This window comes from Canis lupus, chromosome 4, assembly GCF_011100685.1.
Source record: "Canis lupus familiaris isolate Mischka breed German Shepherd chromosome 4, alternate assembly UU_Cfam_GSD_1.0, whole genome shotgun sequence".
Taxonomy (NCBI): Eukaryota; Metazoa; Chordata; class Mammalia; order Carnivora; family Canidae; genus Canis; species Canis lupus.
The window spans coordinates 56,820,674-56,845,203 of NC_049225.1; the positions used below are offsets into that span (position 1 = coordinate 56,820,674).

General features: G+C 40.3%; 1 protein-coding gene and 1 pseudogene across 6 annotated transcripts in view; both read right to left on the minus strand.

Moving 5' to 3' along the window:
* The window catches only part of GRIA1 (glutamate ionotropic receptor AMPA type subunit 1), a 355,704-nt gene that overhangs the window by 206,746 nt on the left and 124,428 nt on the right, over window positions 1-24,530 (minus strand). The gene's annotated exons all lie outside the window — the stretch shown is intronic.
* Window positions 23,753-24,496, minus strand: LOC111095579 (annotated as a pseudogene).

The window sequence follows — 24,530 nt, forward strand, 5'->3', positions numbered from 1 at the left end:
ATAGATATAAATTGTTCCCTTCTCCTCTAAACAACATCACAGTTACTTAAGATTCTGAGATATGTCTGGGGCTTCCCTGTTATTTACTAGATAAAACCTTATCCTCCATTTGCTAAGTTCAACAAATATTTGTTGGGTACCAGAAATTAATATTCCCAGAAAATTGGGATACAGTGATGATATAAGACAAGTGTTCTTTCTGCCTTCACAGAGCTTGCACAGGAGTTCACGAAGTTTTACATCAGGGGAAAATAAGGGTATTTTGAAAGAGTAATAAAGGGCTCAACCATAGGGAAAAAAATGGCCATAACTATTATATAACCAGTTTTTACTGAGCACTTACTACTGGCCAGGTATGGTACTAAGCACCTTGTGTCAATATCCGGATAGAGGAACCAGTTTATCCAAAGAAGTGGGAGAGAGAAGGGGACCTTAGGGAAACCCCAGAAAAGCAAATATGACTAGGGTAGGGATGTGGCAAAAAATAGGAGGGTGGTAGGGACCACAATACCAAAGGCCTTGCTCAGCTTGGAGAAGTTAAATCTCTGTGTTTCATGTCAATGTTGCATTTTACTTTGGCTTTGGATTCATCTCAGCTTTCTGGAGTCTCTCTTCATGCTGACCCCAGAGCCTAGTTGGGATATGGCAGCAAAGAGAGATGCAGAAGAGGAGAAATCCTTCACTGCTCAGATTTGTGTATTCATTAGGAAACATGAGTGTTAATTACCAGGCATTGAAAGACAATGAGATGTACCACTGTGTATGAGGGTAAGAATTAGGTCAAGTCTGGCCTCCCTGATCCTAGATTTAGATCCATCTTGTGGCTGACACATGAAACCAAGGGCAGGAGACAGGACAAACAGACTGACTTTTCAGGTGTCTGATATGGTTCTGGAAAAGTAAATGCAGAGAAGCAAATCTGGGATCATGAATAAGCTCCTTCCCTTTCTAGGGTGCAGTTTCTCCATCTGGGCAATGAAATCCACACTAAATCAGTGTTTCTCAAACTTTTGTTTGTTAGAAGACCTCTAATAAAACTTTAATACTTGTTGGAGATGTGTTGTTCTATAGATGGGAATATTCTCCTCTCTCTCCTCATCTTTCTTCTATCTTTCCACCATACATCCATTCATCCAGTAAATATTTACTGACATGTATTACATGTTAGGCAGCAAGATGGTGCTTGGGGGATACAACACTGAATAAGAAGATGATGCCGTGCTATCATGAAGCTTCGGTTTTACAGAGGGGGGAGAAATTATATACAATCAACAAGATCACTTTGGACACAGTAAATGCTATGAAGAAATGGCATGAGATGTGAGAGCCACTGGTAGGGCAACTTTAGATAAGATGGTCAGGGACACCCTCTTTGTGGCATGAACACTGGAGCTGAGAGATGAACCGTAGGAAGGAGCTGGCCAGGCAAAGGGCCAGGGAAACAGTTTCATGCAGAAAAAGGACAGAGTGTACCAAGGTTCTTATCAAGGCTCAGGAAAAGATTGATGAGCTTCAGAAACAGAAAGAAGGTCAGTGTGGAAGTAGCATAGGAGAACGGAGGAAGTTAGTAGAGATGAGCATGAAGAGACGCATCCTACAACTCCCTGAGTAAACTTAATACTCCTCCAAGGATTATAATGCCTCACGTGTGACTTGGGTACCTGTGAAGCTCTAGAGCATCACCTTGGTCTGAGAAGAACAGTACTACCTAATCTTACCAGGCCATTCAGTTCTAACATCTTAAATCTCAAGTCAATGGAGGAGAGACACAATGGAGGGTTCTGACTTAGTGGAAAATGGGAAAGGGAACATCTTCTGACTTAGGTGTGATGGGACCTTAAATATGGATAATCACTGAGTTCATTGGGCTCTAGTGTAGATGCTGCTGTTCTTTGGATATTTCTAGGCTAGTTTAGGTTCTGGGCCGTTTGTTTATGCTCTTGCTCCACCTCAAAAAGCCCTCCTGCTTTCTGCCATTTTCCTCTCCAAATCTTTTCCCTTCTTTAAAGGTTTAGCTCAAATGCCTTCTCTTCTATGAAGCTCTTATGACTTTCCATTCCTAGCAATCATCTGAAGGTCTCTATTCTTCTTTTAAATATCCATAGAAATGTGTGCCTCTTATGAATCTTTTATCTGTCACTCATGCTTTATTAGTTTGTGTTCTTTGATTGCAAGAATAGAAATCAACACAGGCTAATGTAAGACAAAAAGAAGCTTGTGGTAAGGATATGACAGACTCACAGCTAAAAAAAAAAAAAAAAAAATCCCTGGGCCTTAGAAAGCATAGACATAGCAGAAGTTTGAGAATCTGGGGTTTCATGAACTATCTCTTCAGTGTCACTACTGCTCTAGCCATTTGTGATAACTGCTCCATACAGCTCCAGACTGGCTGTGCTCAGGGCCTGGATCCCCCTTGGTCAGGGGAAGTCAGAACAACTAGCTAACTATCTTACCAAGATGGCAGCCAAAGGGAAATGAAGGTGCTGTGAACAGAGAGAAGATGGATGATGGGCATATCAGACCAAAATATGTCTATTAGATTTCTATTTGCTGATATTTTATAAGTCAAAGTCAAAGACCATGTTAGGAGTTCCATAAATGTCATACACATCCAAACACCAAGGTTAAGTAAAGAGCTGTATAAAATTCAGTCATTGTTTTCTATGGGCTTTCTATGGGTTCGATACTATGGAACTGGTGGATAAGACAGTTGATACCTCTGCCCTCATAAAGCTTCTATTATTCTTCACAATCTCTAGATGGTATCACACAGTGACTACACAATATTTTTGGTACATAAGTAAATGAAAGAATGTGTAAATGTAAATCATTTACCTGTATTAATCAATTGATACTATTCTTGGCAATTGAGGTCACCTTGCTTCCGAGTCTTTACTTGCATTAGTTTGAACTCATTATTTTTCTTTCACTTTATCAACTCACTTTATATATTTTCACCCACAATTGAGGTATAAGTTCCCTTGAGGGTAGAGGCCCTCTAACTTTGTCGTTTTTCTTGATAGGCACAATGGGAAGTATCCTTTATAGAGTTGGGTAGGGCATAAACATAAATGCTTGGTGATGTTATTTGTCTTAGTCTTCTAAATTAGGCTGACCATCTAGTAACCCAGAATTTGTAGGATATATAATATCCCCTCCTCACAGTCATGCTTCAGCCCACTGAACTCTATCATTCCCTGTTTCTTAAGCCAACAGAGATTGAGAGTTGTGCTCTTAGGCTGGCATCCAGAACCAAGTCAGCCTTAATGTAGTCTAGCCACAACATGCAGTTTCCTTAGCCAGTGCTCCCTAGGCAAGAAGGGTTACATCTCATTACATAATTTAACCCTTAGGATGTCAAATGGATTAAAAATGAAGGCATTTTCACCCTGCATAACAAACTGCTTAGCATTACTATGTACCCATGTAGTATTATGGGAAGAGAATCTTTCAGAGATATTTCCTATAATAACACACATATATGTGTGTGCTCTCTTCCTTAATCCATCACTTAATCCAGAAACAATCATAGGATCATAAATTAATAGTGCTAAAAAGGTACCTTGTCTCGAGGGCCTTTTGGCCTAGAGAAAAGCCTCTTAATAGATAGCTCTGTGACCAACTCCACTTTAAAGTCTTCTTAATTTACATGTGCTTACATTGTGTTAAGAGTATCACTAGTCATAGGTAGAGCCTCCTACCTTACATGACGTCAGCATACTGGGAACTTCCCAATACCTATCTATTCTGGGTGGCTAACACTACTTGGGAAAAATACTATTATTATTATTATTATTATTATTATTATTATTATTATGTCACCTATTGAGTGTTTACTCTGTGCCTAATTCTGTTCTAGGCACTTCATCTACATTTATCATTCACTCCTCACAGCATCCTAGTTATTTTTTTTTCCTATTTCATGCACGAGGAGGCTGAAGTTCAGGGAGACTAATTAATCTTCCACAAATCACTCATGTGGTAAGTGACAGAGCTGGGATATGAATCCAGGTCTGTTCCACTCCATGGCCTGTGCCTTGAACTACGCTATTCTGTTCCCTAAAGGTCTGGCAACACAAAACAGAGCTTTTATTCCCCGGATGATATTACAGACAACACTGAGCACTTATTATGTGCCAGGCACCATGCTAAGTGTTTTATGTGAATAACTTATTTACTACTAATTTGATAGTATGGCCTAGGGATACAGTTATTGTCCCATTTTATGAAGAGAAGACTTAGGAGCAACAATTTTCCCAAGGGTACAGAGCCATTATGTAGAAGATTCAGAATATAAATATAAGTAGTCCAACTTCAGGGTCATTGCTCTAACCCTCTCTGCCAGGTATCAGCAAACTTTTTCTGCAAATGGCCAAATAGTAAATATCTTAGGCTTTGTGGGCTACCTTGTCTCTATTGCAACCAGTCCATGCTGCTTTTGTAGCACAAGAAGCAGCCAAAGACAAAATGTAAAAAAATGAGCATGACATTTTATTACAGTATAAAACTTTATTTACAAATACAGGCAATGGGCTAGATTTAGCCTGTAGGTTGCAGTGTGCTAGCTCCTACTCTGCTATTCTGCTACTGGATAGCAAGTAGGATGAGATGCAAAATTTGGGGAGAGATACTAATAACTCAGAGTGTATTATATGATTCTCAAATCTCTCACATCCATTTTCTTTTGTGAATACCCAGCAAGGTAAGTAGGGCAGGAATGATGATCCTTGAGCCCATGTATGAATGAGGAACCAAGGATTGTGCAGCTGAGGAATGACAGAAATAGCTGACATCCCACCATTCCTTTCCACATCTTGTGGTTCTTCTGTGGTGACTGTGGTTATTCATACTGTGGGGAAGGCAGGGGACAGGAGCCCTGAGAGGGTCAGAGTCAACTGATGATGTCCCAAATCGACTAAAGGCCACTGCTTGCTGGCTTGTGTGCAAGAGCCAGTGAGGCCTCAAAGTTCACAGGCTCCTAATGAAGTGTCAACACTCAGATGCAATATGGTAAGTAGGTGGGGACAGTTCTGATCTCTAGGCTTCCTGTCCTATGCACAGACCAGCTTTGAGGTAGAGAAGGCTATAACACTCTCTTACAGCTACAGATGACTCTGAGGTCAGAGAGACCCCAACCCTGAGATGAAGAGTCCAGATAAGGACTCCATTTACTTAGCTCTGCCTGTGTGGAGTCTTTGGGAACTAGCATATTAACCAGTCAGAGCAGACTGAATAAAAGCAGGGACACTAACCAAAGGGAAGTGATTGAGGGGGAGGCGGGGGAAGAGAGATTAGCATCATAGCTTCCTCTGCCTTTGGCCTATCCACTACCCCATACCTCCTCTTTCCCGCATCATAAAGCAACTTCTGCTGGTTCATGAATGAACCATGACTGCAAGGCACACTGGGTAAATCATTTATGAGGTGAGGCCAGACTCTCCCTTTGGCTATCTTATTTTGTTTCCTGGGTGAGTGGGAGGAAAAAAATATTTTGTTTCTTATTTGCTATTCTTTTCCTATGAAAATCATGCATATAAATGGACTTTTCTATGCCAAGCAGCAAGCCTACAGTGTAATGCACACCGATGAGCCTGATTGGCACCTGCCAATCAAGGCAAGGTTTTACCAAAATCTGCAGATGACAGCTCAAGGATGCCCTACAATCAGTGAAATTCATTTTCCAGCTAGGGTGTACCCACTGTGGAGGTGAAAGGATGAGAAGGAAGGATAAAATAAGGCTACAGAAGACGAGCAGTTCCAGATCTCGAAACCATGTGGCACCATCAGAAACCAAAGTCCACCTTGTCTGATATCTGAATTCACTCCTAACCTTTGCCCTTGGCTGATTTCTTGAGCTGAACACTAATCAAGGGGAGAGTTGGATACAGGAAAGCTAAATCTATATATTGGCAAATCGAACTTCAATAAAAACAAATTAAAAAAAAAAAGAAAAGCTAAATTTTTTTTCCCCTCTGTTCTTCTTATCCGTGGTCTCAGTGAAGCAGGCTGGGAATACCTCATTTAAGACAAATGCTCAACCAGTAATAGAATGTTGCTATGAACATGAACTTGCCTTTCCTTTCCAACAGGGATGTGCAAAACAATCAAGAGTCTACCAATAAGGGTACTTGAAATCTAAGGCTGCAAGCTCTGCCCCAGCCTATCTATATCCTGCCTCTGCTCCCAGGCCATGCCCCCACTGCCTCAGCTTCACACTGGTTTTTCTTTTACTTTTTAGGACAGTCCAAACTTTTTTTGCCTTGGGGCTTTTGCACATGCTGTTCTCCCATAGGAAGCTCTTCCACTCTCTTTAAACATCTGGCTATCCATTTCTCAGGTCTCTACTTTAGTGTTCTCTATTCAGAGAGGCCTTCTCTAAAGTATACATTCTGCCTTTTTGCCTTATTTCCATTATCTCTGTCTTTGATTATCCTCTTTAGTCTTTTGTGTATTTGTGGAATTTCATATCCCCCAACAGAGGAGGGATTATGACTATTGTATCTACCACTACAGTCCTAGCATCTATATGGTGCCTGGCACATGGGAGGCACTTGGAACATATTTGCTAAATGGGATGAATGGCAGACTAAATAAGCTGCTGGCTCTCTACATGACCTTAGGCGAGTTATTTCCTCTCTTTGGAGTTCATTTCCTTATTTGTAAGAGAAATGAGATTCAGTTAGCTTGAACACTCTTTCACCTCTGCAAGTACAAGTTTGTTTGTTTGTTTGTTTGTTTGTTTTCTCATTTTCCAGATGGGAGACGTGAGGCATGAAAGCATGCTGTCCAGCCTAGAGACTGGAACATAGGTCTCCTAGACAATTTCCACCAACTGACACTTCTTAGCTACTTCTCTGCAGAGACAGTTACCCCCTCACTCCTGGTATTTAGTTTCTTTTGTACCAAAATTTGAATCACTTTGTATGATTTCTCAAAATGCAGGATGAGACAGATGCTGCCAAAAACCAATCCAGGCTACTTGAATTCTGGAAGGAATTCTGAGAATATAAACATTCCTCACTATCCTGGGTTGTTCTCCTTGAATGTCCCCACTAAAATTAAGAGTTTTAGGAGTGGGTATGTAGGGGAAAGGCTGAGATTCAAGCTAATTCTGGGGAAAATAGAAAGCAACAGAGGAAGGAGTAGAAGGCACAGGTACAAATATGTGGAACTGGTGTAACTATTTGAGGAAAGCATGAACATGCAACTAATATACTAGTTTTCCTGCTTGGGCATAATGTACCCAAAGGGCTCCTCCCTGGCCCTGATTCAACCCTCAAGCCTCATTTCCCAACAGTCCCCCAAAACAGCAGAGACCCAAACACACTGTTGAATGCAGCACACCATTTCCTTCCTGGTATCCATCCCTTTGTACACATTCTTCCAATATGCCCATCCCCACCTGGAAAACTACACATTCTTCAAGACCCAATTAAGATGTAGACTCCAGTGGGCAGCCTTCCAACCGTTCCAAAAAAAAAAAAAAAAAAAAAAGCTACTTTCTCCTCTGAGTTTTAATTTTTTTTTCTTTAAAGATTTTATTTATTTACTCATGAAAGACACACACACACAGAGGCAGAGACATAGGCAGAGGGAGAAGCAGGCTCCATACAAGAAGCCCGATATGGGACTGGATCCTGAGACTCCAGGATCATTACCTGAGCCAAAGGCAGACCCTCAACTCCCGAGCCACCCAAGCGTCCCTCTCCTCTGAGTTTTTAATGCACTTTCTTAGTACTTATCTCAATATTCTAGAATTTAGCATTTTCATATTTGTCTTCTTCACTAGAACTTATGTGAGCTTATTTAGGGCAGGACAGGGCTGGGTTGAACTTGTTTTTTAAAGTCTCAGAGCCTAGCCCTGGTTTTGATATAGTAGATGCTCAGTAACTGTTTTTTTGGTTTGCACACCTGTGAAGTGAAAGCAATAGCACCTCCCTTATCTGCTGTGAGTTTACCAAAGTTCTAAATTCAATATAAAGTGTAGTAACATGTAAGGCATCATTTTATTCTAATTATACAACCAAATAAGAGGTAGACCAGACAGGTATTATTATTCCCTTTATCCACAAGGGCTAAGAGGCTTGCTCTGAGTAGCACAGCCAATAAATATCAAACTAGAAAAAGAAAATCATGTTGCATGAATTCTTGTAGGGTGTTTTTTCCTATCAGATCACAAATGCCTCTCAAAAGTTGACTGTGAGTTTGGTCATACTGATTGGCTGACTAAAGAAAACATGGATTTAAGTCCTTCCAGAGATGTCACAAATGTATCTACCTCCCCCACTTTCTATTCCCACTACCACCTTCCCTCTGTCACTGCTCATCATGCATACTCATTACACTATATTACTTCCTTAATCCTGGCCTCCACTTTGCCCATTTCTTTTCCTATCCTCATCCACTCTTCACAAAGCAGCCAGAATATTCTTTTGAGAACAGAAATCAGGATCATGTCTTAACACCACAGCTCTGGGCCCCTCCAAGGTTTCTCATCATGTTTTGAATAAAGTCTAAACTCCTTTGCATGACCTCTAAGGGTTTGTATTGTCTGAGTCCTGCAGACCTCAACAACTTCATTCATCATTTCCCTGTTCTTCATTGCTTGCTTTAGCTTCTCGGACACACCAAGGCCTCCATGATGCTGCACCCCCTACTGAGGACTCCTTTCCCACTTCCACTTGGCTGGCTTCTTTCCATCTTTCAAACGCCGCCCCAAGTACGTTACCCACTGTTCTCTGTCACAGCATTTGGTTTGTCGTCTTAACAGCATTTTACTCAAGTTGTAATTACAGTAGAAGGCTTTTTATCTAATGCAACAGGGACTGCAATTAGATTATTTGAGAAAGATGGTTAAAAAGAAGAATCGCCAAAAATGACTCATAGCAGGTATTTTCTTTTAGTTTAAAACACCTAAGTGCACATGTGTTTATCAATCTTTGGTACAATGGGAACTTGAAGACATTTACAAAATAAATAAAAAGTACAATTTTTTTTTTGGTTTTCCCCCCAAATTTTTATAGTTGTCTCACCTAATATTACTGTTTTTGGTGATTCATGTTTGAGACCTTCAAAAGTATTTAACTTAGTTTCCAAAGAAAGAAAACAACTTTGTTTTGCACTCGTATTTCACCAGCTTACATAATTTTTAGTTACATTGCCCAAATATAATAAAAACACAGACGTATAAATAGGTTTGGAAACAACATAATTGATTCCTAGCACATTTTTCGTAAAGTTGATGTGAACAGAAATATATGGGCTCATCAGAGAAGAGGCTACTGACCAGGAACTTCCAGCTTACCAGGAATGTCAGTTGGGTGTTTACAGAGAGAATAGGGAATGTAGGTCAATCCAAAGAGACAGTTGAATGGAAGTTGGTTATGAGAGATTTCACTGCATCTAATTGCTTGTTGGCTTGTTAATTTTTTATTCCTCTTAACTTAAGGCTATAAGTTTTGAGAGTAGGACCTCTGTATCTTTTTCTAAGCACACTGACCCAGTGCATAGCACTGAGAAGTACAACCAGTTCCAAGTAAATGAATCAATAAGTTAGTGGACTATCTCCCTCAAGTGAGGACTTTGGTTTACTCAACAGTAAGAGAAGAGGCATGGATTATACAAACATGGTCATTTACAGATCCAATTCTGTTCCCACTAATCACGTTACTACTAACCATTTTTATATTTCAAGCTCTGGTTTCCTCCATACATTCTATATATACATTAGAGTATTACATTATTGATGTCCTTCACATCCACACAGGTCATACAACCACACCACTGCCACGTTACCACCTACCCTCCTACCTGGGGCCATGTGTTGCTTTAGGATGACCCCTTTCCCCAGTGCCTCCTCCAAGATAGGCAGGCCAGTTATGATCTGTGGTGCTAGAGTCATGAAATCTCTGCTGGGTTTGTATCTTTGGGGAGCTATGAGGCCTGAAGCAGCTTTGAGTATGGGTAGGAAGGGCCTCCTCTCTAAGGGTAGAAAGCTTGCATCTGTCTTATTTGAGACATTGGGTCACAATTCTTTCCTGCCACCCACTCTCTTGGGCTGGTCTCTTCTGGTCCCCATAGTCCTGATATCTAGAGAGCTGAGATCCAGTGAGCACCTCGAAGAAAGAAGCTTCCATGGATCTTCAAACTAAATATCTCCATCTTATATCTAAGGGAAGAGTGGCTGATTTAGGATTTGGGGATTCTGGTCACCAGCGTAATGACAGTGGCAACAGATGATGAAGATGATAATTCCTAGTATTACTGATAACTGCTTACATGTATTACATACTTGGATGTAGGAAATAGATTATATTTTATATACATTAACTCTTTTAAGCTCTGTAGCAACCCTAGAGGGTATACCCTATTATGATTGTGATTATCATTATTTCATACAAAAAGGACTGAGGCACAGGTCAAGGACGTCATAGAATCAATGAAAGAGCTAGAATTCAAATCTAATATATATCTGATTCCATAATGTGAGTCCTTACTCTTTTATGCTGAATCACCTTTTAACATATTAAACACCATGACATTCACTGAGCAATTAACTTATTAATCTAACATATCATATGTTATACGTTTTGGGGAAAATAAGAAGAAGGCAAGCAGGAAATGTCTGTGATCACTGTCTGCCCTGTTCTGAACTGCCTTTTCCTCTGAATGTACAGAACATGCTGTACTTCTACTGTAGAATTTATTTCATTTTATTTTGTAGAGTTTTTACTTGTGGTTCTTGAGTCTGTCTCCCTCATCACACTACAATATCCCTCTAAAAGCAGAAGCCTTGATCATATTTTCCCCTATAATGTGTCACATATGATCCTGTGCCCCCATATACTAGCATCATATCCTATGGAGCCCAGGTGCAGCTCCAGAATTCTCCTCAACCTAGTTACCAACACCAAACAGCAGAGGTGTTATGCGAGGTTAAAAGTGTTTACATCCTTGATCTCAGGAGAGCAGGGAAGGAAAGCCTTAGAGTCTCCTCATTTTTATCAACTCTCTACAGAGTTGGTCATCACAGACATTTCCTACCTGCCTCCTCACTTCTTCTTTAAACTGCTGAGGCAATTTAAAGTGTTTTCTGTCTTCTCACCTCACTGGCTATCAGCTGGGCAACAAGTTGTGAAGGCCCTAAGTCAGTATAGGGTGCTGTGACAGGCATCCTGAGGATGCACTGTAGGAGAAGGAGCTGTGTATACAACATGGATTTCTAGAGGAGGGCTGCTGCTGCCAACTTCAACCCAAAGCCAGGAGGGAGGTAGAGGAAGTAGAAGAGAGGGAAGGAATCATACCGTTGGTCTCTTCAGGGCCTAAGTCTGCAGAACAAAGGCAGTAAGGTAAAGGGAAGCCATCGAGGGTACACTGGCCTGTGAGTCCCCAACATGGGGTCTAGTGTACTGGCCTACCATGCCTGTCTCTCTGTTGAAACTTGACCAGGCTCTTCCTGTCTCTGGGCCTCAAGGTCCTCTTGGTAAAACAAAAGATTTGGTGGCAATTCTCTATAATTCCAACATTCTCTGATTATTCTTAGCTGCAAGCTGATGAACAGGAGCCAAAGCAAGTATGGGCTGCTGATCAGGCAAGGACTCCACTCAAGAAGCAGACCCTGGTAGTGGTCTTGCACATTTGCTTCTGGATCTGAAAATACTACAGAGAGAGCCCCATCCAGTGCAGGGCTGTACTGCATAAAGAAAAAGCTAGAAAACAAAACGTAATGATTTGATCTACTGTATGGACAAGAAAACCAGAACAACATAAAACGAAAAAGCAAACTGATTAAAGAATAGGCAGAGGTACTGGCTATGCAAGAATCTGAGGAGAGGGAAAATGTAAAGGGGATGAAGGCAAATGCAAATGAGTATATAGGTACATTTAGTTCATTTTTAAGTTGTAAAATATCCAGTAGTGTCTGGTTAGCCTCAGATGTCACCCAGAGGAGCCAGATAATGTTCACTACAACAATAATACAGAGTAAAAGCTATCACTTATTGAGCATTTACTAAATATTCACATGACTAAACATATGCATTAATTTATTTATTCCCCACAACAATTTCATGAAGACAGTATTAGCATCTCCATTTACAGATGAAGGTATAAGGGTTTAAGGTCACACAGACATGGCCAATCTGGGAATCACAGCTAGGTCAGTCTGTACTTCAACTCCAGGCTTGTAGCCATCCTCCCTTCATAAAAGCAAACAAATTGACATGCCTCCTCACACCTATTTCCCTATGATGATGAGAATTTCATAACACTCTGTCCACTTATTCCAGTACATCAAGATCCCACTCAAATACCAGTGTTTCTGTGATAATCCTTGTCAGAGTCAATCCATCCCTTCCTGAGTTCTTAGCTCACATTTCCTTTTTTTTAAATAATAAATTTAATTTTTATTGGTGCTCAATTTGCCAACATACAGAATAACACCCAGTGCTCATCCCATCAAGTGCCCCCCTCAGTGCCCGCCACCCAGTCACCCCCACCCCCCACCCTCCTCCCCTTCCACCACCCCTAGTTCGTTTCCCAGAGTTAGGAGTCTCTCATGTTCTGTCTCCCTTTCTGATATTTCCTACCCATTTCTTCCCCCTTCCCCTCTATTCCCTTTCACTATTATTTGTATTCCCCAAATGAATGAGAACATATAATGTTTGTCCTTCTCCGATTGACTTATTTCATTCAGCATAATACCCTCCAGTTCCATCCATGTCGAAGCAAATGGTGGGTATTTGTCATTTCTAATGGCTGAGTAATATTCCATTGTATACATAAACCACATCTCCTTTATCCATTCATCTTTCGATGGACACCGAGGCTCCTTCCACAGTTTGGCTATTGTGGACATTGCTGCTAGAAACACCGGGGTGCAGGTGTCCCGGCGTTTCATTGCATCTGTATCTTTGGGGTAAATCCCCAGCAGTGCAATTGCTGAGTTGTAGGGCAAGATGGCGGAAGAGTCGGGTCCCCAAGTCACCTGTCCCCACCAAATTAGCTCACATTTCCATTAGTACATTTAGCACTTTTCTTCATTGTGCTGGAGTTAATTGTGTCTGGTGCCCCCATTTACCCACAAAGCAATTTGTTCAGCTTCTTATTTTGGCACTTAGTGTCTTGCATTAATGCCAACCATGCCTGAATTTGTCTCTTGTCTTTTACAATGAGACCTTCCATTAAGGACAGGACCTGGAGCTGTGTCTTAGGAATCTTTTTGTGGACCTGGCACTTAATAGTGCTTTGGGAACAGATGCTTTCTAGATGAGGCTGGTACACATAGCTGGTTTCTCTGTCCTATCTGCTCTAACAACTGTGACAACCCTCCAGTGTACTTTCCTTGTGCCTTTCCCACAATCAGGGTCACTGAATAATACCAGGCAGGGCTGGGGACTCCTGTGTGGAACAACTTTCAGATAACCGAGCAGGTGAGGCAACTGCCGTTCTCCAGTTCTCTTCCTTCCAATGCAGGGCTGTCCTCTTTGGCGTCATCAGAGTTCACTTTGGGGAAAGATTGCTTATCCTATTCTCTTACCCACGAATTAGTCACTTCCTTCTTCCTTCCTGGGGAATAAAGTCTCTGATCCCTATAAAGAAATCTTTAGAGATCATTTTGCAAGAGAAAGAAGGTACAAGGGCTACATGGGCCTGTGTTCACTCCAGGTTGGATATCCAAGTGGTTAAGAACACAGAGTTTGACAGTGGACAAAGTAGGTTCAAGTCCCCAATCTGTCCTTTGCGCAAGTTAATGAGTAACTCTGGAATCTTTGCTTCCTCATCTGTATTACAAAAATAATAATAGCACCCACCTACCAGGGCTGCTTTGAGAATTAAATGCATTTAACATGTATTCTTAGCACTCCGTTCCTTGGTATCTGTTGCTACAGGTGCTTATTGTTGCCATGTTGCTGCTGTTGTTTTGTAAACAACATTATCTGGCCACTAGAGAGATAAGATGAAAACCTTACCTCTGCAGTTCATAGGAAATGAAAAATCATATGTAGCTTCTAGTTGGAAACCTAAGAATAGCTGTAGTTAAGTTTCTGCTTAAAAATAACTTGCACGTTTTTAGGCTTTTAGAATCCAAGGTGCTTTAGAGAGCATCTTTATCAATTGTGCTGTTTTATAGAAAACAGAAGCTCAGAGAAGTGAAGTGGCATTTCTGAGCCAATCAGCCAAAAATCAGGCCAGCTAGAAATCTTCTGAGCCCAGTCCCGGATATCTCCTACTGGATATTCCTTGAGCTGCTACCCTTTTCTTGGATTTAATCACTTTGTGCCTCTTCCACCTTCCTCATCAGTCCCCATGGTAACCTGAGCACCATCTAAAGACACTGCTTTGCCAGGGATCGAGAAGATGACGGTAACACATCTTGCTGCACAGACATTGCTGCAATGAGTCTACTTCTCTATGCAGACAAATTTCCACTCCACTAGAACTGTCCCTACTGTCACTCCTACATGAGCTAATGCTGCTAAAGTGATGTGCCGACATCTTTATTAATATCATGGGTTAAGGGTCTAGTCCTCCCATTTGAATGTTGCCATTGAACTCTTGTTGATAAGAATTGCACTGGCATTCTGGAGTGAGCATCAGTGATATAAAACACAAGGAAAATATGCTAGATTTGTCATTCTTCACTTTGAGAAAGCAGAGTCAAGGCCTAGTGTAGCTACCAGAGATGAGATAAAGTAAGACCCTGGGTGGAAATCACTCAAGGTGCAACTATGGGGAGGAGACCCTAACCTGGCCTATCAGGTGCATTTACTCACAGCATGCATCAGACAAGCACTCTGCCCTGAATATGCACCTAAATATGCCTTGCAATCTGCTATCTCTGAACTTTTGTCCAAATTGCTCTTTCCATTTTCCTCTATTATTTAAAATTATATAGGATTCTGTGTCTTTTAAAAAAGTATTTTTAGTACCGCTGTTTTGCTGAATAACCATTACTCAAGGAAGCAAGTACTTATCACTGCCATGTCACTGATAAGAAACTGGCAATTCAGACGCATGAGAGGACTGGCCCTGGCTCACAAAGGTCATCTCTGCAGTCAGGCCTTCTTCATTCTCCAGTACCCAGGTTCAGAGAATTTCCGTATGTGGGTGTCAGTGGAGCCTCCAGTGCTGATACTGGACATAAACACGAGATCTCCTGGGTTTGAATCCTGGCACTTGTCATTTGCTATTTGCTTGTGGTATGAGCCTAAGCCTGTTATTTAGACAATCCAGACTAGACTCAGTTTCTCCATATGCAGAACGGGAATAACCATAGTTGCTGTGTCAAAACATTGAGAGGAGTCAATGAGTTTTTATGTGCAAAGTGCTCAGAACAGTGGCTGGCACAAAATACCTGCTCAGTAAATGTTGCTATGGAAACTACTCTGCTCCCTGTTTGAATTCTCTCTGCTAAGGCTCATGTGAAATGCCATGAAGTGTTATTCTGACTTTTTGTAAATAGATGCAATTCCTGCCTCTTTCAGACCCTGTAATCATTTGTACTTTGCTCACAGCACATAGTGTGTTCTGCTGTGCACTGGAGATATCTGTAAACTTACTTTTCTCATCTTTACTCCCCACTTGCCTGTGAGTGCTGTGGTATCAGAGAGAGCCTTCTGATATAAGTACATCCCCTGCAGTGCCCGGCATGGTGCTCCTTGCCAAAGAGAAAGGCAGTTGGCAAATATTGGTTACGCTGAACTCAGTCAAACCCCAAATTTCAGTTCTCACTAAGTCTTAGAACATTAGGACTGGAAATCCTGGCTTCTGGCATAGGGAAAGATACTTGTCCAAAGTCATGCATGTTTGTGCCAGAAATAGGCATGGAAACCAGATCTCCATTCTACCAGCAGCCCTGGGCTCCACCCAAAGCACTGGGCTGTGTCTCTCTCCACGGAATGGAGGAGAAAACAGCCTATGTACCAGAAGTAAAGAGAAAAGGTTGGGAGAAATGATAGCACACAGCTAAGCTTCAGCATCAGTACTGCTCACAGAATAAAGATGCATGAGGGATGCATACCCAGAAGCCTACTAGCGGGGAAGAACATGAATACATTGCATAGCCAATAAAGTAGTTTCTCAGAACTAACTTGGTGTACTCTGCTGCATGAATGGATCAGAAGCCCTGCAAGGAAAAAGCTTCTGGATCCTGAATATATTAAAATGCAAACTTTGAAATGGTTCTTCTTCTCTTTCCATTTAACATGGAATCTAAACTGATGTCCTCAAACTCTGGACTCCAGAACACCTTCTTTTTGCTGAGACTTGCTCATAGAGGAGACAGTTCTTGTACATAGAGGCTGTTTTTCATAGTTCTCTGCATGATTATCTAATCTGGTGGGAATGAGGAAAGGTAAAATTCTTTTCAGCCTACGCCCCAGAGCCTCTTCTCCACAGACTATTGTCATGTTTCTCCTTGTTGAGGCTTCAGATAATGTTTAAAATGTAAAATGAATCAGAGATAATTCTGTACTGGTCAGCTTGACTTGACCAGAGAAATGTTTTGATATCTGGTGCTGTCACATCTTGTCTTCCAGAGTAAGATAAGGTAAATAAGCTTTAAGGTGATAAGCTTTCCCATCATCTCTGATGTAAATCCCTTAAGGTGGGGGTGGGCAGTGAGAAGCTAGTTTCTGATGACCGTGGGTAGGGTTTTAGAGGGGCACAATAAGCAGGCATAGCCCTAGAGTGGGGGACTGCTGAGGCTTACAGCCTAACCTTCAGCTTATTCAGATGATGACAACTGAGGCTGCCCTTAACCACCAAGTGAGCTTCTGAAAATAGGGGCACATTGGCTTGTCAAGTCACGGTTAGTGAGAGATAATTGTTCACAACACAGCCTTCCTGGGGAGAAATGCCCAGATGGCAAACAGCTCTGACCTTGGGATTTGGGGAGAGGTCATCTTCTCCTTTTGGTCTCTATATCCAATACATGAGTCATTTTTAAAACATTTTTAATGTCAAAGATAAAAGGTGCTTGTAACAGTTAAATTGTGAAGGTGAGCTCCGGGAGAAGTGAAAACTACTTTTTGCAAAGGAAATTGATCTGGAAGTCATTTCAAACTATTAACTGACTTGACAGTACTCATTTATTTCCTGTAGATTATTACAACCAGTTATTGTTGCTATTTCAATCCATACATTAGTTTAATAAATATACTGGGGAAACAGTATATGATTAGCCTTCACAGTTCACACACCATCTTACCAACACCATAAACCATATATGAAGCAAACTGGCACTAACTTATTATAATCTTTGCCTTAAAGAGCCACTCTCTTTTTCTTGACTGGTATCAACTTCCATACTGCTCCAAAGATGAGCCATTAGATATGTTAAATGCATATTTTTTTGGATGGCATTTTTAAATTTAAGTTTTGCCTGGGCACAAGGGAGCTGACTTGACACTATGGATCCCATTACTTGCAAACAATGCCATTTTCTGTTATATCAATACCTTCCATGTTGATAGAAATAGCAGTGGTAAAGAATGAAAATTAAATTGGCCTAAAATTTTTGAAGGTTAGTGGATTAATAAGATTGATTGCTCTTTATTGCGGTTTTTCAATCTTATACTTAATCAGTGTCTTCACTTAAAAAAAAAAAAAAAAGCAAACAAAACACCTTTATTCTCTTTCTCACTGAATACTCCATCGGCTCATAGCATCCTGAGCTGTCATTTAGTACCTTCTAGTAACATATAATAAGCCCCCGCTGATGCTGTTGAGCTATAAGTTCCTTGAAGTCAGAGACAATCTGACATGAATAAGAACCAGCTCTGCAGGTCTGTCCCTCTTTGTGCTAAGTCCTGGAGGCAGTACTCTGCAGTGCAGGGTCAGCAAATGCATGACACATATACTCCCCCGTTCTGCACCCAAGGCAGACATCACTAATTGATCATGGCATTCCTTCCAGTTTAGCCCAGTCAAGGCCTCAGAGTCCTCACCATCAGCATTCCTAGAAGCCAGTACCAATTTATCAGAATTGACAGACTTGATAAAGCCTATTTTCTGGCCTAGCCTTAATGGTTAAAAGCAAGGGCTTTGGAATTGGACTGACCTGAATTCAAGTCCCAACACTACCACTTACTTGCTATGTGACTTGGAGGACAGGTGTCCAAGTGCCTTAATCTCAGTTTTTCCCACTGTCAAGTGACTATTCCTCCCATCCTTCAGAGGCCTAAATTTAGGAATTTCCTCCTCTGAGAAACCTCTTCACAAGAAGCCGAGTGTGGCTGCCTCACTAGGCCTCGGAAAACATCCTAAGCTTACTCTTGGTCCTTCTTGCTGGGACAGTGATGGACCCCTTCCTTTTAATATACCCCACTGGTGAGTGAGCTCCTCTAGGGTAGTTACATTTCACAGTTACATTTTCAGAGCCTGACAAAGGCCTTGATACAGTAAATAGCTAAAAATAGACAGTACCATTAATGCATAAAAATCACTTAAAATCATTTAAAAATGAGAATATGACAAATGTTCACAAAACATTAGCTCTTTCATATATTGTCATGTTCCATGACTTTGAGGATCAAAGAGGACTGTTTACCATGGAGCTAGCTTTTACTATGTACGGTTTAATTTTGGATCCTATTGCTCTTCAGCTGCCAAGAATTCCAAGGGTATCTTTGCTTTCTGCATCTTGAGACAGTTTTATTCCTTGAAACAGGGCCATATTCCTCTTCCTCAGTTCCATAAAACCTAACTTGGTGTAGGGCTTGAGAATCTGCATTTCAATCATGTTTCCTGATAATGTTCTGATACTGGTCGTGGACCATTCTTTGAGAATCACTGACTAATGGAAGAAAGGAGATAAGAGGAACACTCTTGCCTTGAGAAGAAACTAAGTTTTATTTATCTGCTCCCAGACTGGCAATGATCTTTATTTGAATCCTGCCAGCTGTATTTGCAATCAATTTTCATTAAAGTCAAGGAAATTTATACCTAAGTATCAGCTGCAGGACCCTGCTGAAGGATAAAAAAACCAGGGTTTCTAAATTTTGCTGATGGAGCTTGCAATTTACCCCCTTTCTCAGTTGACAACTAGTGAAATGACTTGATACTTTAATATCTCACAGTTAATATCATAAGTTTGCAGGATACTTCATATTTTTTCAGAGTGTTTTCATCCATATTATCACATTTGATTCTTATAATAACTGCTTTAGTGAGGAGGCAGGCGGGAATTAGCATCTTTCTTTGAATGACAAAGCAGAGTAAATCAGGACCCAGTATCCTCAATTCTTTGCCAGGTTCCTTTCCATGATACCAACATAGTCTCTGATGCAAGTGTCAGTTCTGCTTTTGAGCTCCCTTCACATACTAAACTTTAATTTATTTCAGATTGGTACAGATACTTTGACCTAGAAGACATCCTCAGGAGACCTACTGATCAGAAGGTTCTTAGGCATTTGGGGATAGAGATTTCATTGACAGCCTCAGGAAAGCTTTGGACTCTCTTAATACAATGCAGGTTTGTAAACATATAATACAATTTACATACAGCTTCAGGTTGTACATGGACCTATTAAGTCCAAGGCTACCATGTTTCATGACTTCAAGAGGCATCACTCCCAGTGAATTAACTGTGGCCCTGTAAAGATCATCCACAAACCATGGAAGAAGAGATGAGGCCATATACTCAATTTTGGCTGGGTGGTTTTTGTGATTTTTGTGATTAAAACTCAGATTCAAGAACTTAAGTGATTTGTTTTAGGTACCAGAGCCAAATAAAGGCAGAAATGGAATGGGAAGCAAAACTTCCAGAAGGCAATATGGTACTGTGGAAGGGAATGGGCCTTCGAGTCAGAGAAACTTTCATTCTCAGTTTAAATTATTTACTGGCTATCAGACCTTAGTTAACCCCTCCAAGATTCAATTTCCCCATTTTGCAAATAGGAATCAGGAAAACAAATAATGTTTAAAAACTGTATTCTGAAAAGGAGCTTCTAGTCTCTGCATTAAATGAAAGGCAATCTGTCAAGTGCTAACACTGGTTGTGGCCCCCAGTAAGCACAAATTCTCTGTCTCCTGAACTATTTTCTCAACTAAAGTTCATATGTAACAATGGGTTAAATTTTCTTGTATCTGAGGGCAGGTAGGTAATATGTTTGGTTGACCAGAGACCATATACATTCAGGTCCTCTGGATCATATAAATCTATAGACAGTATCATTACTTAAAACTATGCCCACATGATCTGATATTCCTATAAGTGATTATGCCATAGGTCCATGTAGAATCCCACAGACATTTATCTTTTAATTATGGCCACAAAAAAAGAAAAGAAAAATCTCACCAAAAAGGAAGAAAGCCTAGACTATAGTAGTGTCTGGTTCTCCACACATTTTTCAATGATTACTTCAGCCTGTATAAAATTAATTCTTCCCATTACAAAGGAATCACATTATACTTCCTAATCTACAGAGTGTAATGGTTTTCACCCTAATTTTTCATTGTATATTTGCATCTAATTCACATTTAAAGGTAAGCAGAATTTATAGGTCACTTCACTGTATATATTTCATTGTGTATCACACATTAAAAAACAAGATCCTTGTTTTAGCTTATAACTGAATCCTAGAATGTCAGGAGTATAAACACCCATAAGGGCTTCATCTAATTCCTACCATCATAGGCAAGAGGTGGATGCTTTAGGATGGGGAAATGGTGTCCTCAAGGTTAAACAGTGAAGGTGTAGGACCTACACTTGAGGTTGCATTTTTCTGACTCCAAATTCAGTATTCCCACCATATTTTTCCTAGCCTGTTTCAGATTTTAGGAGGCCAGAAAGGCCTAGAAGTTGTAGTATTTCCTATTCTTCATCTTTTTCTGCTTTCATTGTATTTTTCCTAAAAATAAATTTGGTGGGCAATGGAATAAACATACACATTCCTTTTTCCATTTTAAAAGAATAGTCTCTTTTAATGGTCTCTACCTGCTGGTTTTATAAGACTCCCATTATGATTACACTCACCAACACATTCCATATTATATGGGCAGTAATCCATCTCTCTTGCCAGTACCATGGGCTTTGTGACTGCCTGATTATGGAGGGAGGTCTTTCCCCAGCGAAAATGCCCTAAATCAGCCTTTTGGAATAAGTAAAATTTTCCTCAACTCTAAGTGACTGGCTTGATGGAATAAAATAGTCAAAGAGTTCGAACAACTTAAATACAAGGATGAGTTTGGGGGTTCCTGATCTATCTAAAGATTCAACTCTTTTTTTGTCTTATGTCCCATTGGTGCCACAGCCTTATCCCTATGGAATCTCAGGAAAAATATGCACCTTTAACAAGACACTCCATTTCATTAAATAAATTAATAGGACAGAAAACAGTCTAACCAAACTGCATTTCTGATCATAGTCCTATTAAGCTATTAAGATCTGTCCCTGGCCTGAGTGAGGTCAGGACTGTGTGTTATCTAACTCTACACAGAGGGATGGCTGTGTGAACGTTATGAGGTCATTATTCTGAAATGTCTCCATTACTAGCATTGTCAGGAAATGGTATATTCAAGAAAGTAGTAAACAAATTTATCTTGTGAGTAGCTAAATAATTTCAAATGTTTTGAAGAGAAAAAAATTCCTACTGGGTTCTACACATGCCCCTGCTTTTGTAAAAAAGAGCTTAATATACACAACATCACCTTGGCTGATATGGTAGTGTTGCAGATGATAAATATTTTCATAGCTGAGCACTGTATTTTATACTTCTTTAAAAATTCCCCTGGATTTCCTGCAATGGGATCTGGCACACAGTAGGCATATGATAACCGTTGCTGATTAATAATCATGAGCATTGGTATATATGATTATTTAAGGACTCCTGAGGTACTGGAGTGTTTTGTTTTTGTTTATTTGTTTGGATGTCTGGACAGCTTCATTTTTGGAGAGCATGTAGTCTCCACTGAGTCTTCCCTCCTTGTCGGCTGTCACTCCTCCCTTTGTGAGCAGCCACCGCTCACTCTACACTCACCTGCTGCTTTTTTTCATCTGATATCTGTTGTTAACAAGGTCAATGACCAAGACTGTGAAATCACTCAACTCACACTTACGTAGTTTTATAGTCAACATGCATTTATCCGCAGGATGCAAGAGTGTTGTGATTCTTTCATCTGGCTTAGAAAACTTACTCCATATTTATATATTAGAAGTTTTCCAAAGTTGTAAGGTTGTTTAAAGTCCAAAAGCTGGTTAAACAGGGACATTCATAGGATAAAGTGCAAACTATCTCCATAGATTGTAATATTCTTAACTAGAAAGTTTAAACCCTATATACTATCTGTTACACTCACCATCCCAGCCCCGCAGAGATTTCTAGTCCATCCACTTACATTCTTGCTAAAGTGACAAAATTTTAAGCCAAATTTCTAACCAAACAGATTACCATTGGGGGAAGAAAATCAATACACAAGAAACCACATAATCCTGTTATTTTCTAGTTGTTATTATATTTACCCCACACATATCCAGACTCTTGATAGTCATAATAGGATGTGTGCATTCTAAGTGGAAGAAAACAGTTTGAGGAAAATCAGAGAGGCCAAAAACATAGTATACATGTGATCTTTCTTTGGGGGGGCGGGGGTTAGGGATAGGTGTTGCCACCAGCTATTTAGGGTGATAGGAATGTATAGTATATCAAAAGGACTTAAGGCAAAAAAAGATAGAAAGGAGAGTAAACTCAAATAATAGATATAAAGAGAAGAATAAGCAATATTAATTGATTGTGGAGACCCACTATAGGAACTAGATGAGGGAATGGCCTACTCTGAAGTATACTTTAGTTGGTTAATTCTATATCATCTTACAGATTGAGAGGGGGTGACCCAGTGAAGATCAAAGGCAAGGAGAACAATTAGGGGATCATGCATACAAGCATACCCACTCTTCCTAATCTCAGTCACAAGGACCAAATACCATCTTTTCACATTTCCACTCGGGGAACCTTAGAAAAGACTAGATGACCGACACAGAGCCAAAATCCGTATCATACTTCCAGATAAAAAACATGACTAATAACACACCACTCTAACCCAGAGAGAATAAGAGTCAGCAGCCAATACTCCTGAGGATCAAATGGCTGATTTATCCACTTTCTGAGAACAAAATGGCAGCCACCTTACAGATACACCCTGGACCCTTCATGTGGACATTTAGCTCTTAAAAACAGGAATGGAGTATGATTTCACTAGCTCTCTAATTTTCTGAGTATTTGATTGCTTGGCTCAGAAGAATCTTCCTCTCCATACTAAATGTCTACAGCCTTTCTCATCATGCCAGGAATCTTCTTTATACCTAAGGGCAGGGAATTTCTTCATATCTCCATGCTTTTACCCAGAAGTGTCCTTCTATCTGACATGCTTTACTCTCCAAGTTTCCCTAATGATAATACTAGAAGACAAGAAGGAGAATACTAGAAGACAGGAGCAGCAGTGGTCATGATAAACATCTGAGTACTTGCCCTAACAGAGCCCTCTGCTGAATTCCTAGTGTATTACCACATTTCAAATTCCCAACATTCCAATTTCTGTCATCTCAAAAGTATAGATGAAAATGCTGGTGCAGAGAAAATAAATAACTTGCTGAGGTTCACATAGTCAAACACTCAGAGATAGGAAACTTAATAATCGCTGACCCTCCCATTAACTTTTTTTCTCTTAAATTTCTAAATGATTACATTTTTAGAACAGTACTTCTCTACAAATGAGTTGTAACCCGGAAGCTAGGGGAAGAATGGACAGAGAGTTATCTCAAGGACCTGAAGTCCTAAGCTTTACCCAATGATATTGAGTGTTACCTCAAAAGGCCACTAGATCCAGGGATCCTCCTTCAGAGGAGTTGAGAAATGTCCCATGCTAGACTTCTCTGTCAGGAAACAAATTCAGGAGTACTTGTGGGGTTTTGTTTGTTTGTTGTGGGGTTTTTTTTTGGGGGGGAGGGGGTAATGAAGGGGTGTTAGAATCTCTGAAAGATATAATGCTGACATGATACATGCTCTTTTTACCTTTAAAAGAGTTTCCATGAAGTCTTTTGCTTGTCCTGTGGCTGACCTTTTCTGTTGTTATCAAATATCTACCATCAGTGTCTAAGTTGTCTTGTTTAGACAGTTTATACTCCCAAGTACAGATTCTATGAAAATCTTCTTAGGCTTGTAGCATTTTCTCTTCTGGTTATGTTCCTTAGTTCCAGGTACTTGACACCATCCTCTGAAAATTCTTTACTGACATCTTTTGTAACCATTAGCATATCTTCAGGGCTAGTAGTAAGCTGATGAATAATTTGAAATATCTGGAAGCATTCTTCTAATGTTCTTTTCTTTCTTTTGTCAATGACAGTTATCTGATCATGGATTTTAAGGTCTGGCTTCTTGGTTATTAATTTCTTCATGGAATTGGAACCAATGAGTCCATTCAAGTGGACATGAAGTTCCACTTTAGATAATTCTGAGTAAAAGGTTGCCTTCCGTGGCTGCTGTTCTTCCTTCATCATGATTTAGCAGAGTAAGTTCCCCCAAACCTTTTAT